At 37.5% G+C, this 20122-nt stretch overlaps 1 protein-coding gene across 9 annotated transcripts in view; it reads right to left on the minus strand.

Moving 5' to 3' along the window:
* The window catches only part of LOC123322145 (myosin light chain kinase, smooth muscle), a 235247-nt gene that overhangs the window by 83107 nt on the left and 132018 nt on the right, over nucleotides 1-20122 (minus strand). Inside the window, exons 4-5 of one of the 9 annotated variants that reach the window (XR_006539057.1) lie at nucleotides 5463-5673; nucleotides 4537-4689 (exon numbers count right to left, since the gene is read on the minus strand). The exons of 5 other annotated variants lie outside the window; for them this stretch is intronic. The gene's annotated coding sequence lies outside the window, so the exon portion shown is untranslated. Of the gene's footprint in view, nucleotides 1-4536; nucleotides 4690-4751; nucleotides 4995-5462; nucleotides 5674-20122 lie in introns of those variants that run through there. 3 more of the 9 variants (XR_006539059.1, XR_006539058.1, XR_006539056.1) reach the window with 3 other exon arrangements.

Genomic DNA, 20122 nt, shown 5'->3' on the forward strand with positions numbered 1-20122 from the left:
AATTCCGTCAAAACGACGGTTGGAAATCATCTGGAGCTTGAAATGGTTCTCAAGCCATTCCATAATGAACCGAGCAATTCAGTGAGACAGGATTTTCAATTTTCCATTACCCGTGGTGCAAATTTCGTTATTCATTTATTTTTCACTCATCAAATTACGGCGTCTTCGATAAAACGAGTTCTGAGCAGGGAAAATGTCGATTTGATGATATTTAACAGGCTTTCAAGCACAGAGAGGGTACGGAGGGAGCCTAAGAAGCGTCCGTTCTGCGTTGATATTTTTCGTTTCGATCCATTAATTAAATTATGACTTGAAATTTTCAAAGAAAGACTTAAGTATTGGAAACCATGTACTCTGAATAGTTTGAATAATTTATCTAATTATAGGACCTCGAAAAAAAAATTCCCGTGTTTACCAAATGAAAAAAATTGTTATTTGTTACAGTCAATATATCGCGAAATTTTCCTTCCCGTACGCAACAGGAAAATTCTGTCTGAAATTGAATTCGAAAGTTTCCCATGAAAATACAAATTTCCTGTATTTTGCCTGGAGTGCTTGCTTTAACCCCATTAATTTATAATCGATCCAACATGGCGGAGAACTCGCGGGAGTTTCACGAAAAGAATAATAAATCGATCAATACTAATGTAAATTTTTCGTTAGGAATAGAAAATTAATTTCCATACATTATAATTTTCCCATGCCATATTTTTCGCGGTATATTATTGTCACGGAATATTTTTCTCATGTAAGAAAAAAAAAAGATATTTCGTTTACACATTGTAAAGTTTTTCCCCTGAAAGAACAAACTATTGGGAATGGTGGGATTTTCTTGACACGCTCCTGTGTAATTTTTAAACCCCATATCATATGGGAGGATATTGATAACTCCGTGGAATCAATAATTGAAATAACGTAGTCGGCCTAAAAACTAGAAAAAGCCATTTATCCAAAGTAAACACCTATAAAAGTGAATGCGGGGGAACATTCAGGAAAGATCAATTACGGTTTGGCGTGTGAATGGGCCCTTTTATAAATCATTCTTGATCATTATACTTTCGTCGCTATCTGCCAACTCTCATAAGAAGAGCCATTAGATTATCATTCAAGATGCCACACTGAATAAAGGACTCAAGATTCGATAGCCTCCTTCTCATAACCAATTCAACCTTACACGAGTGACCATAAGATCCTCATTGCATATAGGGATGAGGGGTGTAAAACCGCTATTTTCCGACCTATGTCATCTGCTATTTTCACCTTATAACTGAAGAGTTCAATTTTAGTATTCATATATTCAACAGAGGGAATACTCGAAACGTTTTGACAAATTTCAATCAATTGCGAGTTGAATAAAGTTTGAAATGCTGTGTACATAATATTTCGTATACTATATAATTTTCAGGACCGTGCATGTCTGGCGAAACCATCAGTCAAAGTATCATTATAAAAAACCATTAATAAGCCGTGAAATAGAACATTTGTAACCGAAAAGCGTTGATTTTAACAGTAACACTCCATTATAATCGAATCGGCTATTATATATGAGTTACCTTTAATATACCTACAAACTGCAGTATTTCAACCATACGACTAGGTACAAAGTCTACGACCACTCTAACAAGGCAATTACACAGTGAAGTGATGTTAACGCAGTTGCTTACATTAAGGCCATAATTTATTTTCCCTATACTTCACAGATACGTTTATTCCATGAGAATTATAAAGTTTTGATGCCTGTTTCAGACATCGCGATACAGATTAAACCGAGCAATTCCCGTTAATGTTTGCTGAGGAAAAGTGATATTACTTTTACTTCGCTGCAATTTTTGTTGATTTTCTAGGGGAACTTTCAGACCAAAGCTATGCGAAGGTTCTGATCATCAATTCGAATTTCCGCATTTTAAATATGTATGATATTGATTTCTTCATTTCTAGATATTGGTTAATGGCAGAAATTTTAAATAAACAAAGTAATTAACATAATTAATGAGTAATAATGAAGTGAAGTTGAAGGTCAGGAGCTTTTGTGCGCTTCTGAAACTCTTGTGTAAATGTTCAAGAACGAGTCCGTTATATACACGTATCTGAACATATGTTACAATAATTTACGAAGACCCTGTCCTATTGAAATATCCTCGAATATTACCGAAATCCAAATTGAGTTTTGTGTCAGATTGTCCCAGTTTCTTTCTGCAATATTTGTTTTCCTGACGAGTTTACGTTCATGTTTGATGCCAAGCCCACACATTGACGGAGAAAGAAACGCGCCTAGAACAGAACGTTTGGGCAGGCGTTCAAGCTTCATGATTTACGGAAAAGAATCGTCGCAGAGTGCCTTTTGATCGCTCCGCGAAAAGTTAGAGAGGCTTTTGAACGAAAACATTAAATTGAACTGTGCTTTTATATCCACTTCTGTCTCGTCTCACGTTCTCATAAAACGTTCGAAATTAAAAAAAAACATGGTTGCATACATAATGAAAGCAAAGCAGCTTCCAAACGATGTGTCACTAGACCTTCACTTTGAAAATGTTCGAAATCATGGCTGTCAGTGCTAATATGCAGGGATAACTTCGAAGCTACTACCACTTTGAAGTTATATAATGTTAATCATTACAGTTCGAATTGAAATAGTTTATTCAGCGAAATATCAATTCAAAATTCATGGAATACTAGCATCCATACAGAGACATGAGTTGAATTTATTCAAAAGCCACAAGCTGATTCGTGAACCTCTATTGAAAGATTCTAGAGTAATCCCAATATATTAAATCTGTATCTGAACCCATTGTACGAGGTTCGTGGAAATCTGGAATTGAATAATCCCACCTAGATATACTTTTGAGCCTCTATCGAAATTTAATTCTGCGAATGTAACCTACTCGGTCTACTCCGTCTATCATAACAACCATTATGTCGGACAGGGGTGTTATATACGGCTGCATATATCCGTTCATATTTTGCCGGCCTCTTCCTGAAAGAGTTTCACCTTATCTAATGTAATCGCTCCTCTTAATAGAACATATTTAACGCCAGCTTTGGCATTACGGCGAAAATGACTTTTTATTCAAATCCGACTCCACCCTTCGTTGGAATTTTTTTTCCCGGTAAATGGCGAAAATATTAATGGAAAAAGTGATAACGACGCGTGCTGAAAAAGTGCTCCCCCTCTAAATGGCTCTATTTTCCTTTCGTTGAAAGGGCGTTTGTTGTATTGGTCTCGCACATCCAGATTACACCCAGGTCTTAGCCACAGGCTGTTTCCACGCAAATACACAAAACCGGATGCCAATTTTTCGCTGATTATTTTCGATAATGAACTTAAGGCAGTAGGAATGATTCTTACAGGTGGAGAAAACACGAGAAGGCTGTAATTTTTTCGTAATCGATTCCAAAGGTTCGGGATTTAACGGCAGAATTTCGAATACAATAAAGATTTCAACTACAAGGTCTTCATAATTGATTGTAACACCGCAGTTGGCTTTGGATTAAACTTAGCTGCCCTTCATTAAAGGGTTCTTAATTATCTATAATATAACATTTCAAAACTGACTTCTACTGAAGCACGAAAGGAGTTTTAACGAAATTTTCAAATCCGACTCTTATTTACGTTTATTTTTCCCGTGAAAACGATCCGTCTCCGATCGGAAATCTGTGAATCGTACGATGTCAAAAAGTTCGGAATCGAATAAGCATGATGAAACTGAATCATTACTGTGAAATATTGAGCGTGATTCCCATATTGATGGTTCATATTTTGCACTGTCAAATGAATTCCTGGAAGCGTCTACACGCGTCAGCTCATTAATCTTCGAAGTATGTGCGTTTCAGAGCCGGTGAATAGTTATTTCGCAAATTCGTGGGTTCCCGAGGGAAAACGTGAAAGTCACTTCAAAATCACCGGTATACATGGAAAACTATGAGGAATGGAAATTGCAACTTTGACGTCATTCGGAATCAAGTTTCTGCGGGATAACTTCGAATAGAAGTGGGCTATTTCACGTCAGCATACCTTCGGAGTGGAGCTTATAGGTGTATTCGAAACTTTTCCATCCCTTCAACTTCCTTGATTACTACTGAAATATGCTAGTTACTTGGTAGTTAATCCAGAACAAATCTTCTCAAGAAATTAGTCAATATTAGTTGTATCAATCATCTAACTCAATTACTTTTCGCATAAGTGTTTCGTTTCAAAATTGAAAGCAAACACGAAATTTGATTTGCGTATCGAAAAATCAATATTAAATCACGTTTACTTGACTGCACCAAATCTAGTTGAAACAAAGATGATATCATAAATTTGGATGAAGTTAATCTAAGCATAATTTTTTCCTTCGACAGATAAAATTCTTAACACGATCATGGATCGTATGTGTTATCAGAAACTCATGCAAAAAAAGTGAAATCGAGATAAAAAAAATCCGCTTTGGCTCGCGATAAGAACTAATCGAAACTTCCGATGTAAATATCTTCCTAATATCACCTAACTTTGGGAAACAGCGTGTGAAGAAATTAAAAACAAGTTCAAAAACTCACCAATAAAATAAATCCGAATTGTTAACGAAAACAAACCGTAGCAATGGTATCATTCCGCTGACGAACAATTTCACGAACGTTTTCTATACGTTATCTTCTTTCTTCTACAATGTTCACCTTCGTTTCACGATACACCAAGTTTCATAAATGAACCTAAAAAAGAGAACTGATTCAGATAACCGGAATAAGCAACATTGACCCCAGGCGTTATCTACCTATTCGAAAACAATTATTCCTTACACGAGTTATTTTCTTCACAGGTGTAGAAGTGCAGAAAAGGCACTTTCCACATGAGTTACGAACAATATTTTTCTTACTAGCGTAAATGAAACACTTTCTCGTAGAGTTTTCGTCTTTACAATGACATTAGCAAAAATTTTTGGACGTTCAATGCATAGAGACATGACAAAATTTTATGTTCTTACTAGGGAGTACAGAATTAATGCCCAAACGTCATCGAAACTTTGATTTGAATAATTTTATGATTGAGCATAGAGAGGGGAAATTACAATTTTGACGTCATTCGGAATCTGTGGGATAACTTCGAAAGGAAGTGGGCTATTTCACGTACCTTCGTGGAGCTTATAGGTGTATTCGAAACTTTTCCATTCCTTCAACTTCCTTGATTTCTACTGGAATATGCTAGTTACTTGATAGTCAATCTAGAATAAATCTTCTCGAGAAAATAAGTCAATATTAGTTGTATCAATCATCTAACTCAATTACTTTTCGCATAAGTGTTTCAAAATTGAAAGCAAACAAGAAATTTGATTTGTGTTCCGAAAAATCAATACTAGATCACTTTTACTTGTTGAAGTTTTCGTAAAATATCTATAATTTTTTCATTTGATAGAAAGAATTCATTATGAACAATTCCTTGGAAAAAAACAGCGTGGAGGAAATCAAAAACAAGTTCAAAAACTCACCAATAAAATAAATCCGAATTGTTAACGAAAACAAACTGGTCACCATTACTTCGATGTGAGCATAATATTGCTTGGGGTTAATGAGAGAATAAACCGTAGCAATGGTATCATTTCGCTGACGAACAATTTCACGAACGTTTTCTATACGATATCTTCTTTCTTCTACAATGTTCACCTCTGTTTCACGATACACCAAGTTTCTTAAATGAACCTAAAAGAGAGAAACAGCACTGATTCAGATAACCGGAATAAGCAACATTGGCCACAGGCATTAATATCTACCTATTTGAAAACAATTATTCCTTATAAGAGCAATTTCCCTGACAGGTGTGGAAATGTAAGTAGTCTACTGCGGAAAAGGCACTTTCCACATGAGTAACGAACAATAATTTTCTTACTAACGTAAATGAAACGTTTTCACCACTTAGTTTTCGTCTTTACAATGACATAAGCAAAAATTTCTGGACGTTCGGTGCATAGAGACATGGCAGAGTTTTATGTTCTCACAAGGAGTACAGAATTAACGCCCAAACTTCATCGAAACTTTGATTTGAATGATTTTATGATTGCGCATAGAGACACGTCAAAATTTAATGATTGACGCTATCTTTAATTCATTTGGAAAAACGTCAATATTCCGTTGAAAATAATTATGGGGATTTTGGCGTATTAGACCTTCTGCTTAAAAAGCAGGGTCACCTTCGAAGCAATCGAATCATATCTTCTATCTTGTTCCGAACTGATGAATTGGTAACATTGCCCCTTTAAAGACCTGTAACTCCATCAGCGTCTGATGAATTATGTTGTGTCGCATAAAATTAATTGATTAAATCGTGACGAAGGTAGACGTGTCCTAATGAAACACTGTACCCATGAGTCTTCCATAAAGTCTGTCTTTTCACTATCTTGCAGCAAGCATCAAACGCCGGTGCTGTGTTGCTCTCCCACTTCTGGGATCAAATTTTCCTTACCAATCGAGTAAATCCTCCATAGACTTAAATATAATCAGAAACGTACTCTTCAAAATGTCGAAAGCCATACGGACAAAGCGAGAAAAGTTTCCTCTATATTTCTCAAAAGACATGCCGACATGTTCGTGGTTTTTCTCCTCACTGATATTGTGAATACGGATGTTCAAGTCTTCGAAGTTGATCTGCCGTAGGTATCTGAATAAGAGGATTGGCTTCAGCGAGAGATAACATAGCTGGAGAACAACATTATTTTTCGCAGATTTAACGTTCGCGAGGCTCTTGTATAGGAATTATAGATGGTGTATCATTCGTACTGCAATTCCGTAACCAGCTTTACGTTTCGAATGAAAAAATACGGACGAATTTTTTTATAGAAAGCTCCTTTCCCGTGATCCTTTAAGTCACATATCGCAGATCTCCTTTACTATTCTTTCGTCCAATATAAATCAACTAAATCATAGTTGATTTAAATTGGAAACATCGTGGAACAAAACTGAGCAAATCTGTCGCAGTGAGAAGCATTACTTGAATTATTATTATTGCAACACATATTCGGACACCAATGAGCTCAATACTCCCGGAAATATTTTTTTACATTTTATTCGTTGATTCCAACCCTCCAAATAAGTCGATCGGGTCAAAAACTGGGAGGATCATTTTATCAGATGGAACTCGACAGGCTTCAGTGGAAGCTCATGACAATCGGAAATTGATATTTTTCGCTCGCATCCCTTTATCGAGAAAAAACTACAATTCCTCCACTCAACAATTTCCAGAGAACCTACATAAATCCTAAGAATATCTGGTTTTTACGTGCTCGTGTTTCCCCTCGGTCAAAATCATCAAATCTTGATGAGAATTCGTGAATTCTGCAAGGCCCCGGTTGTTTGATTGCACGAAACTTCCTTTGCTGTCCGGATGAATATTTGAAAGTTGGGAATCATACTTCGCTCTGGACAGAAAGGGAGAAATTACTACCCCAATCGTCCGAGGGAGTCTCTTTTCCAGCAGAAAAGGAAATTTGAGGCATGACTGGTCGCAACAGAATGCGATGGATATCAGACCTAATACAGAAGGTAAAATTTCATGGCCATTTTATACATAAATATCGCGAAATCACAATTCATTCAACTTCATAGAAAGAAATGGCCTGGAATTTTACGAGAAATGGAGAGCAAAGTCAGTAAATATCTATGAAAATTTCAATACTGAGAAAGACAATCCAAAAGTTAAGCAATGGCCCCATGAATACTACTTTAATGTTAAAAAGTTGGGACTCCCGGAATATGGATAAATCCATTCTGATCTTGATTCTGCATATCACGTCAAAGACAAACTGGAATTGAACGAGTATCTAAGTAGGAAGCTCCATAAAGTTGGGAGCAATTTCAATATGAGAATAGAACAAGTCCATGAAGTGTTTCCAGGAAGATGTAGGTAATTCATCATTTTCAAATCTTGAATTTCATAATCTTAATTGTTCAACTCCGTAGCGAAGTTAATAAAATATGAGCGACATCTTCATTTAGAAATGGATATATATTCGTCGGAATTCGCAATATCGAACAAACCGAGTTCCGACTGTGGAAATTCCTTAAAAGATACCGTTGCATTTCACGCCATCTGACGTTCGAACGGTTAGGGGCAACAGACCGTCCTTGTTTATGATATTTGTGAATTTCCATCCGATCAAAATCTATTTTCGATGAGATATCGCAGATTCAGCCTGGGTGAAAACTTTTTCAATATTGTTGCTCTTCCGGATCCGAACTTTCCTAATGTAATCCAAAGATGCCTATTGCATTTACATATTGATATGTCATATATCACGGTTGAAACGCGAAACCGATTCCACCTTTGCGGTTACCTCATACGCTTTTCGGTTTTATGTTTGCGTTCCGATGTTGGACGATATGAATGAATGATGCATGGAATAAATTTTAGCAACAGAGTCATTCCGACATATATTCATGCGGAATGAAAACCATACGCCATTCTACCATTTCAAGATTCATATACGGGAAATAAACCCCCCACATGGTCGAATTGGACTTTTCTGCTGTTATTTCCACTTTGCGGGAATGCAAGCCACCTCGATTTTCCAACGCCAACGCAACGCTATTCGGCAGGATAATATTTTCATGCGGATTTTCATTAGCTGATGCAGACAGAAACTTCCAAAGGTTCACGGACTAGTTCTAGAACTCCGGGCATGACACGTGATCCGCCACAGTTCCCCAAGATGTGAAAAGTTTCCCTACCTGATTTCTGCGCCATTATCGGGATATGCAACGTTAAAATGGCAATTTGGTCTTGAAATCCCCTAGATCAAATCCAAATCTCGAATTTGAACGATGGATATATGAAAAAATAATACAGAGAGTCCATGATGAAACATTCTCCTAACGTTCCAAGTTAGCCCTTCTAGTTTTTATAGAGAATTAGGAGAATTAAAGCACCATGTCACCTAGATACTGCCTCAGGGAGTGCATAATATCCAGTTATTCCTCTTTAGCAACGTCTGAAGGCTCTACCTTGCTTAAAATTCGGAAGTGTTTTCCACAATTTGCCAGTTCTGACCTGCTTGTCTGTGGAAGGGTAGTGGTGGAATGTGATGGTATTTCTCTGCTCTGAATTACTTCCAAAAGTTGCAGATAATGCTTAGCTGGCTGATGAGATATGGACAATCACAAAAAGACCATTTTGATCCTTCTTGAAATGAGTATGATTCTCAATTAAACACCTCCGCCCTGACTACCCAGAAAGAACCTGCTGTGTTTCAGAAGGGTGCCACAACTTCAGACGTTCATCTCCATACCCTAATCAAATGAATGTTCAAGAAATAAAAGTCTATAATATAGAAGCATGAGAACCCTTCAGCCAGACCCCACACCAATACATTTTTATTTCCATCAAATGACTACCCGAATACGGAGAAAGCTGTAACTCGGAAAATTAGAGAAATTCTTCTTGCGTATATATCTCTTCGCCCAGCCATTTCGACTGCGAAAGTAATAAACCATTTTTTATGTATGGAGCTATCAACCCTGCGGAATATTCTCGACATATATGAACCAAGAGGATACTGCGCAACTCCTACCAAATGAGGAATAATTCCCAAGGAAAAAACATGATAAAGCCATCAATATTTCCAAGCTAAACCACCTAGGAAAGCGGCAACCCTTTCCATCCATCCCCTTTATCAATAACTGGACAATCATCAACAATCTGACAGACGATTGAAGTCAAAATACTTAAACTCATCGTTTGCTGTTAATCGACAAAATTTTCCGTCTCTACCGTAACAGATAAATGTTTGCCCTTTCTCGGTGAACGTGGTTTCGCAACGACTGGCATTCCCGAATACGAGTCGCGCGAAACGTTTTAAAACCGGCATCAAACTAAAATGCCTCCCCTGTTCGGCGAAGAAAATGAGAGAAAAGTCTAACCAAAGATAAAGTTTGGTTTCACGAACCTGAGCGATAAATTCGAAGGTATCAACTTTTCACGCCAGTCGGTCATTTCATTTTTCTCGAACCGCAAAAATTTATAACCGCATTACGCTACATGATTCGGCTAAAAGGATAAGGAAAACTGCCTCAACTTCACGTTCATTTTGTTAGGTGTGCTGTAATGTATTCCGAACTACGATTTGTTCGACGACAAAGTTTCATTCGTATAAGATAAGGGATGTTTGTCGTTGTCAGTGTACTATCGTCGACGTTGCGTCTTCTTTGATCGTTTTGGGTTCTGGAATGATGGACATTTGTACGGATCCAGTTATCCGTGGAAAAGTAGCAACCGGGTCATGAAATTCCGAATAATCTCCATTCGTCCCAAAGCTTAACAGGCTCCACTCTCAAGAAGTTCATATTTCATATTGGAATTAGGCATTTTACCTCACTTTTGCTCCTACATACAGAATTAAGCTTACTAATGTCAAATTTCCCGAAAAAATGTTTATTGAGCAATAATTCTGTTGGTAGTTGATCGAATATCCAAATTAAAAAGAACGCTTCAGTTACTTTTTCACTTTCAGTAAATACTTGAGAACGAAATTTTTTTTTACCAGTATACGCCAAACTTTTCCGAATGACCACAGAAAATCTGAAAGTTTCATTATTCTAAACGATTATATATAGCAACCCCAACTTCTGCACAATAAAAATGAAAGCAGTGATATCATTAATTATGATATATTTTTCCAGGCTCCGAGCAGAGTTTCAACTAGGTAATTTCTGAAGTTAGCATTAATATCAACTCCTTTCATTGTTGAGGTGCAATTTTCTCGACATTTAATGCCACTGGGGCTTAGCACGTTTCATTTTGACAACATAATGTAATTCATGACGAATTCGACAACGATTATTCTTTACATTCATGAATGATATTAAGGCCAGTAGGTAAATGAACCTGAAAACCATATAGCTCCGACGACACTGTAAAACTTCCGAAACGTCCATGCCGAAAATTTTACCTAACCAAATTTTACGTTGTTTTCCAAATTCAATCATATGCAAGAAATGACAAAAGTTCGTCATTTCGATGGCGTATTTATTCATATTAATCAGCTAATGACTATCGATTGAAGCCCAACATCCTAATTACACCTGCCATACTGCGGTATGACCAGATTTGCAGTTGATTCGATCCGGCCACAAATCGAACCGATATTCATTTACATGAATGGGCATCAGTATTGCGCTCATTCAATCGAAAATAATTTTGGACGTCATACAGAGGAAGATTTTCGAAACGAATTGACACTTTAACGACGTATATCCGGCCCGGAATTAAAACCAGACGCTGATGCCATCAAACTGGGAAGATCCTGCTCTACTATTCGGTTTTTTTTTGGTTGGGTAAAAGCGCTAATATTCAAACAGGTGTTCCTCCGAGTATTCGCTCTGAACGCAGAGCGAAACCGATGGTCCGCATGCGCCAGACTGCCACCAGAGTCATTGAGGAATAAAACTAAGCGCTTGCGCAATTTGTGCCGCTTGTGTAACTCGATCAACGTTGAAAACTGTAGATCTACAGACTGAAGAAAAAGATGCTCGTCAAAGCTGCAGCTACGAAGGAATGGAAAAGCCTAATTTAACAGAGATAAAATATAACAAGTGATCGGAATGAGCATATTATAAGCTATATAACGGTTGATCTAATCTATTTTATAGAAATGAACGTGCACAGTGAGCGGAATTTTCTTTTCAATCGTTAAAAGCAAATCACTTGGATGCGGAATTCAACATCTTAAGTACGTAATATCCATTCGAAAATAAACTCAGTTAAATAATGAGACTAGGGAAGCTGGGATAAGTGTAGAAATCCGCACTATAACTCAAGACTGATAACAATGGAGACAAATTCCATATGGGGGTCGACAGTAATAAAAAAATCCACATAGAGACCGGATAGATCTTAACGATGCTCGTTCTGAACGTTTCCGTTCTGCGATTTTTCCAGACTGAAGGTTTAATTGTAGCGAAATTATTCTCTATTAGCCCTTTGTTGAGCGTTGATAGGCTGTTGATTACGCTTGAACGAGAGGCGGGATTCGGCATGGGCAAAAAAATGATCAAAATGATTGAGTTAGGAACGAATTATTATTGCTCTAAGCTGAGGATGAATAGAATATTGACATAATGATCGCTCTTTAATATGGAAATGATGCCTCAGAGCTAAAAGTCGTTCTGCGGCACTATTTATGGGAGAATCGATTTTTCAGGGAGACAAATCAGCTCTTCTCAAAGTCACCCTCTATCATTACCCTCGCTGCAGACATAACGAACGGTAAAATATATATTGTAACAACGCAGTCTGTGATAATCAGCTGAGTAATAAGAAAAATCAACCTAACGATTCGCCAAAAAACGCATCATTCACTTCTGTCACACTATGAATCATGAAAGCCGAAAATAATTGAAGGAATTCAAACTTTAGTATTGAACTGATAAGGCTTATAAAATGAAAATCTCTTCAGGAGGAAAAAACTGAGGCATCTCTACCTAGACCTGAAGATGCGTTTGTGATTCCTGAACACGTATAGTGGTTCAATAATTTACCCTAATGAAAATCGTGTAATTCACTTTCCCACTCAGGCCAATACTCAGTATAATAATCAAAATCATTGGATTCTGCATTTATTTATAGTGGAACAGATATTATTTGAATGAGAAGCCTGAAGTGTGCCTATTTTTCATTCTTTCCTGACACAGTCCCCTTTCAACCGTTACATGCATGCGCTTTTTCCTACCATCATTTTTTTATGACGCCACCCTGTCTCACTTTATTCCATTTCGTGAATTGTTTACCTAAAGTGGCAATTTTCTTGTACTTCAGACCCCTAACACTTTCTACCTTACATAACTTAGACGAAATGAATCTCTAGACGGTGATTCTGTATGCGAGAAATACATCCCTCCAAATTTTCACTACTATCTGCGGTCATTTCCCCAATAATGTTGGTTTTCTGAATTTTTGTTCGTTTAATGGCCCGTCATTGGTTCCCTTGACTAGATGGCGCAATTTGGTGAGTTTGGCTCGTACATAACCAGACAAATTTATATTGAAGGCGAAATATTGACCTATGGATTTGTAGAGACTCAGAAAAAAATTTTTTTCATATGCCATCAATGCAGGTCTATGCGGGTCATCTATACAAAGGGACCTTTATCAGGTCCTGTTATTGTTGAATCAGTCAATGTTTTCCGAATGACAATTGACGTGCAACATATTTCAATGGTGTTAATTCACCAATTAGGCGGTTTACATATAATTATATCATGGAATAATATAACATAACATGGTTTCGCGTCAAAATGGTTGATACAGCGTAAACATACAGGCTCAAACACAAATGTTGATAAATCGAAACGTGATACTCAAATATCACACGAATTCATTGAATTCATTCATTATGAAAGCCAAGTAGATGGAAAATCGATATTGGAGGATGTTCAAACAAACATTTTTCGTCAATACGTCCAAAGTTCACGTGACGTCTCTATATAACCGGCCTTTATTTTTCCCGTTGAATACATGATCCATCCAAACCGCACATATATTGTGTTACGGTATTCCATTCTTGGCGAGGGACGATGGAAATTTTTCAAAAAGCTTCGTTAGTTTAGACGACAAGAATATTGCATTTTTCATATCGTACGTTTGTAGCCACAGCGCTAAAACTCCGCGGTACAGAAGTTTTCGCAGAAGTAAAATAAGCAACCTACTTGAGATTTTTTTCTCTTCAAAAGTGGACGACTAGAGGTGGAATTTTAAACAATCTCTGTAAGAGTACTTGAGGCAACGATGGACGAATTTTTTTGGTTTTGAAATGTCCATATCTCGAAAAAAATAAACCGTGAAAGTTTAGTTCATAGCTGAAATAATGAACCGAGAGTGGCACATTTTTCTTGACCAATGCCCATAAAACGTAACGTGAACAAAACAGATTGCACGGCTAATAAAGCAAGTACAAATCTGCGTTCGGTTCATCCGCATCGACACGTGATATGATTGACACGATCCCCACAAAATTATGGTGGACCGAAAATTGCCCCTATAGAGGTCCATCAGGACGCAGAAACGAGCGTTAAAATCCTATTTTGTGTGTGAAAACACCGTTTTATTATCGACATAGCTGATATATACGGAGATTAAGGGTGGAAAGGTAATAAACTCCGAATATAACGAGAAATTCAACGGAACATACAGGTTAATAAAGTAATTGCGAACTAATAACATCTCATAACGATGGCGAGATTCCGAAATTATAGAGCAAGCTTTAACTATTATTTTGTCAAGTGGGCTTTATCTGATCTATTGACTCCGACGTGGCCCTAGGAGGAGCAGCCGACCATACTGGCCAATTTCCATTCATTTTCACACGTAATGCTCATTAGGGTCGATTCCAGCACGCGGCTCTAGCAAATCACTCTTATTTTCCCCATGTTCATACATGGCTTATTGACGGTGGAAAAACCACACACGAAAAAAATTACTATAATCAGATAATGCATTCCGAATCGATCCGAATGTTATCTTTCACTTGATTAGATGCATTTGTGTATTTGCGGCGGAAAAAATGAAAAAATTGGTAATATCGCATGCGTTCATTGTTTGTAGCAACATCGCTCAATGTCGCACCACTCACGACACTTCGATTAACCCTTCCTGTCATGTCCTCCTTTTTTTTCCTCTCAGTCCAGAGAGATATATCATGAAATAACTCGTGATCGTCAATAATCCATTGGGTATATTCATTATTCAGTCTTCAGTTTTGTTTGAAAGTCCCTCTATATTTTTCCAATAATACTATATAACAAAACATTCAAATACATCCCCAATTTTTCACGAGAGGGGCAAATACTAGGGCAAATATTATATGAAAAATTCCATATAGTATAGTTTCTTTGTGACTTGATTCTCAGGCAGCAAATCTCGAAATGCATAACCCCTATTGTGTACAGGCATTCGATGTACACTCATTATGAACCATTTGGGGAAATTCGCGTTCAAGCTTACCGCAAATTAAGGCATTTATGTCGAACTATAAACGTCTTCTTCACGAATCCCGATCGAGTAAAATTATCATTCATAATTCATAATTGAAGGGATAACTCAATTCATTCAGCATTCCACGTTAGCATCAATTCAACAGTCTAGAGACTAGTTATTAGCATTCGAACCCTCATGTCTAATTTAGATACCTTGAATTATAGATCTGTAGAAACTGGTAGATTAGGGCCTCAGAAACCACGGCGTTGTGAAGGAAATTTTCAAATGCACATCGGTGATAATTGAGTGGTTACTACTCGCAATCATGGAAATGTTTAGTTTCGGAAAGACTTGCCAAATACACTTCAATCATTTCACACTTCTTGTGGCATATTGAGGACAATTCTAACACAAACTCATCAGAATCATCGAAACTGACTTCCCCAAGAAGGAGTAGCTATTTTGATTATCCACAAATTTGCGTCATTTTCGTTGTTTTCTCATTTTCCATTTGACCAACGAGTACAAATTATCATGATTGAAAATATTTCCTAGCAGTTGGAGTATGACATTAAGCGTTCGGGAGTATGATGAAATTTTAATTTATTCTATTTTCCATCTACGGTCTAGGAAAGTAACCAATTGCGCTGAAAATAGCAACTATATATAAGTACCTAATAGGGTAGATTGCGTTGGAAATCGGAGAGTCGGCATGTACGTAGGCGGTAGGGGTATTATCCGCCCTCTCTGCAAGACCATTCAAAATGCCCCCTGAAAAACGCTTTGCCTACGTTCATGAGTAGGTATTCAGCATATTCTTTGGTCATTCGAGCGTGGGCTCGCCATGAGCAGAGTCTATTTGGACGTGCCTTTGAATTTCAAGCGGAAAATTAAATATTTCGTTCAATTCTGTTTATTATCTGTGTCATCTACGAACATTCGGAATTATTCGTTGGAGCTATTTTGGGAGAGAGCCCTTTGATCTCGATTTCTCAAGTCATAGATGCAATGGGAAACATTTCAACCTAAGTAGATTGATGTCAATACCGTCCATTTTCCGGTTCTTTCGATGCTTGCAGTGGGACTCATGAATAAAAGAGGAATTCGATATTCGTGCATCGCCAGAGCTGATAATTTGAAGTGTACGCTTCATATACAGGCCGTCACTCCTAATTCACTCCACCCTTAAAACTTAGCCAAGCAAAATCCTTGCCCAACTCCCAGACAAAATCTGGAATACATTATGAGAGGAAATGGCAGAAAAATGAGCTAGTGACGATGGATTGAAGATGAAGATTAAAATCAGATTAGAGAACTTGTACGTTTCGATGAATGGCTGAAGATGGAACCAAAACATCATTTACAATGTGCTTGAACAATTTTTCATCGAATCATATTGCGCAGAAGGATAGCTTATGATGTACCGAGAATATCACTTACAAAATCATCAGAAAAAAATGATTGAACGAAAGAATGTCTTCGATATTCCAAGTTAATCTATAAATATGGGCCGTTAAGAGATGATTGCACACTGATCAAAACGAACGGTTCTTTCCCTTGTCTCAAATCCGGAAGATATGATGAATTTTGCCGTATCGCTGTAATTTTCTTCCTGATGAATGATAAAATAGTCCTGCATTATTCGGAACAACATCAAACGGATTGAATTATTCATTCGGGTTTCGGGATTACAACTGAAGAAATTAATTTGATGAGTGCTGGCCCAGTTCCTGGTGGATTATTAATAATTTCAACTGCCTCGGAACGACGAAATGTACCTAGACAGGTACCGATTATAATTCCATCGATATATTCGAGACCCATAATGATCGGATGATTTGAGTACCATTCCGCATTGCACAAGATCGATGGGCACTCGTGAACAAAAGGCTATTTATCTGATCCTACCTCGGTGTTCCAAGGATTGGCCAAGTAACAATACCCTATTCCAACTGCTCAACTACGGTTGTTCGCAATGGGGATTGCGAGCTAATGCACATATCTACACCTTCCGATAACACAGATGAAATTGGGAAATCTCAGAATAATCCTTATGATTGGAGTTTCCATCTAGAACATCAATTACAACACTGCTGCTTAATTCCTTCATGCCCTCGTCGAGTTGTTGAACGAATCGGACTATAGTCTAATGGCTGAGCAGCTTTGATATACCTACAAGTGGATACAAGAGGAATAATGATCCAGACAAGTTGGATCTCGAGGAGATAACCATATTGAAATAAAGCTTTCGGCCCATTTCAAGGAACAACATCGCTGGGGATAAACTCAATGAGACGAATAGGAACTGTTTTTATAGAAACTGTTCTACAAAGTTGCAGAATTTATCGGGGGGTTGTCATTGGAAACCAAAATATTGAAGTATTCATGTACACGACATCTCTCTTAGATCGCTTATCTTTTCGTTTCGAATAACGAGCGATCTATGTATCGTAGAAAAGGATATTTCGAGTCTCCTGGGGTCGTACACAGACAAACTTCGTCTTGTCCCCGTTGGGACGTTCTGAGATCCCCTGATGTATTCGAATCTGAAGTCGGTTCTTCGCCCAACTTCTCTCGAGTTATTAACAATAAATTGAAAGGCCACGCTGATGAATATATACCTAAGAGCCGTGGGGTTCAGTTTTCAACAACTTCGAATAAATAAAAATGACTAATCGCCACAAATGGCCCAGTTAAAGGAGCGGTTGGAATAGATATTCGACATGAAACAGTAACGAAAATATGGGGAAGTAGAGGTAATTTGGTTAATTTATAATAATATTACACAATCATTTCTTCAAACGTCGTTATTTTGTTTATATATATAAGTTTTGATGTGATCGTGCAAGGATCCCATTAGGTAAGGTCCTAACGAAATTGGGAAAAGTGCCTTTTTCACCAGCGGTATTATATTACCGTGCCGCACGATATTGCGGATTATTATAGGTTTCTAATACTCCCTCAGCTCTTATTGCTTTATTTCGACCTACTCGAGATCAGGTTATTATTGAATTGTACCAACCATGCAATGATCAGAGCTATTGATAATAGTAATGACCGAGAGGCATGGATGAACCCAATGAAATTGCTCATTTATGAAATTCACCGCGATCGATTATCGTTTTTAATCGGACACGTTTAGAATTTACAATTAATATTTAATTTCAAAACCGACAAAATACATGCACATTCGATCCGATGCTATTCGAGGCTGGAAGCACATGAAATATATCATATTTCCATAAGAGAATATTTTTCGGACCTGTCAAATTAATCGAGAATGAAATATTCTTAGATATGTTTAAATACTGAAACTTTCTGTTGAATTTGCAGTATTTTTCCTCGCCAAGACACTTATCTCCCAAAATCCACATGCAGAATCCACGACCTTTTATGGATTGAGGTGAATAACGAATGTTTCAAATCATTACTTGGCAAAGCTTCATTTTTTGAATCGCAGGTCGAATACATAGAAAAAATAAGCATTTAATTAATTTCATGTTCGCGGTTTTCAATATTATTGCGATGAATTAATGAAAAAATATTTCAATATTAAATTTGATAGGGAGAAATATGTTCGTCTGCATTTTCCTACGAATTCGATGAAGTTTTGTAATTCCACGGTACCAAAAGTACACACGAGTTCGAGCAACGCATATCATTGCGGTTTTGAAATGTTCCTGATGTAACAGCCAATTTACATGTAGGCAGATTGATATCAGTTTCAAATTTAATTAGGAAGGGAGGATAAAATGGGGTGGTGCTAGTTAAAATTGCAAAATTCACAATTGGAGCTAGGCATTTTCTCATAGCGTTTGCACCCTCGGATGTAACGAAAAAATGAAAAATCCAGGAAATGCACCATGGAAGAGAATCGCTCTTTTAGAATATGTATCACATTTGGATCTAGGATGATTTTTCTGGAAGATACTCGACCTTCGAAATCTGGAGATAGATAGATTAGCCCATGAGGCAGGACAGGTACAAATGATGCCAGAATTTCTGCTAAGTACATCCCTGTGATAAACAAAGCATTCCCTACGATGCTAAGCAGAAAGGAAGATTGGAAAAAGGAACCTCAACCTCGAATTCTATTCATAGCATCTGCTGCACTTAACCAACTTCCGATAAAAATGTTTGTGTTCGGTTTTTTTTTTGTTTATTAGTGAAAATCCAACTTTCCTGAAACCTATTGAGAATTTAGGAATCGCGCAAAATGCCTTTGAGCGTAACGTTGGCTGCACTGATTGAGCCGTTCAAAGATCGGCAAGAATCCGTGGAATGCGAAGACCTTCCGCATTGTGCAGATATGCTACCGGGGAAAATGTCCAAAACCATCGAACGAATGGACAAGAAAGCAATACACTTACCATCCGTTCACCTGAAACGCTCATCGAGGAGGTAAAAGCGTCGAAGTTGGAAATCCTGGACTGCGGATAGGAGGCGAATCTAAAAGGCTTTCGACTAATCGATGGGCGGAAATAACTGATAGAATCTTGAAATTTTCATTCGGTTTCGGTTCAACAGGTTTAATCTAATTACCTGCCGATTAAGGAAAGATTTCGAACACCCGGAGTATTTTTCGCAAATCGGGCGATCCACTATTTGAGGGTGTATTCTTGGAAGGTGCAGACTAAACATTTATCCTTAATGAATTGGAAATATTCGAAATCGGATAGAAAATAAAACCTCCTCTAACTAAAACCAGCTGACTTTGACACTACATTACCTCTCTTCTGAGTAGCTCGGTATTCAACACCACACAAATTCTCTCAACACACGATCACCAATTTTAAATATTAGATCTTTCTTAACCATTCCTGTCACTTGGAAGACAAGTGATAGGGTATATCAAGATATTTTACATCTCAATTAATCATTTTTTATGTGATATCGAAATAATTCGAAATGAGAATCCATCAGTGTTCTGAGAAGGATCAATAGAGCAGTTCTACCATGAACAGCGAGAATGGTCCATTTATCCCAGTAACTCCCAGTTCAGTGACGGTATTCAGAGGGCTATGACGGTTAGATAGAAAGGTTCATTCAGAAACGACTAGAACAGGCTTTAATGAAATCTCACGAAACTCGCATGTCTCATCATGTAAGCTAAAATGAACAGAATGAGAAATTCGTCAATGCAGCCCTAATTTCATTAAATGCTCCCTCTGTGCTAATGGCTGATTCCTC

Source organism: Coccinella septempunctata, chromosome X (genome assembly GCF_907165205.1).
Source record: "Coccinella septempunctata chromosome X, icCocSept1.1, whole genome shotgun sequence".
In the NCBI taxonomy this organism is placed as follows: Eukaryota; Metazoa; Arthropoda; class Insecta; order Coleoptera; family Coccinellidae; genus Coccinella; species Coccinella septempunctata.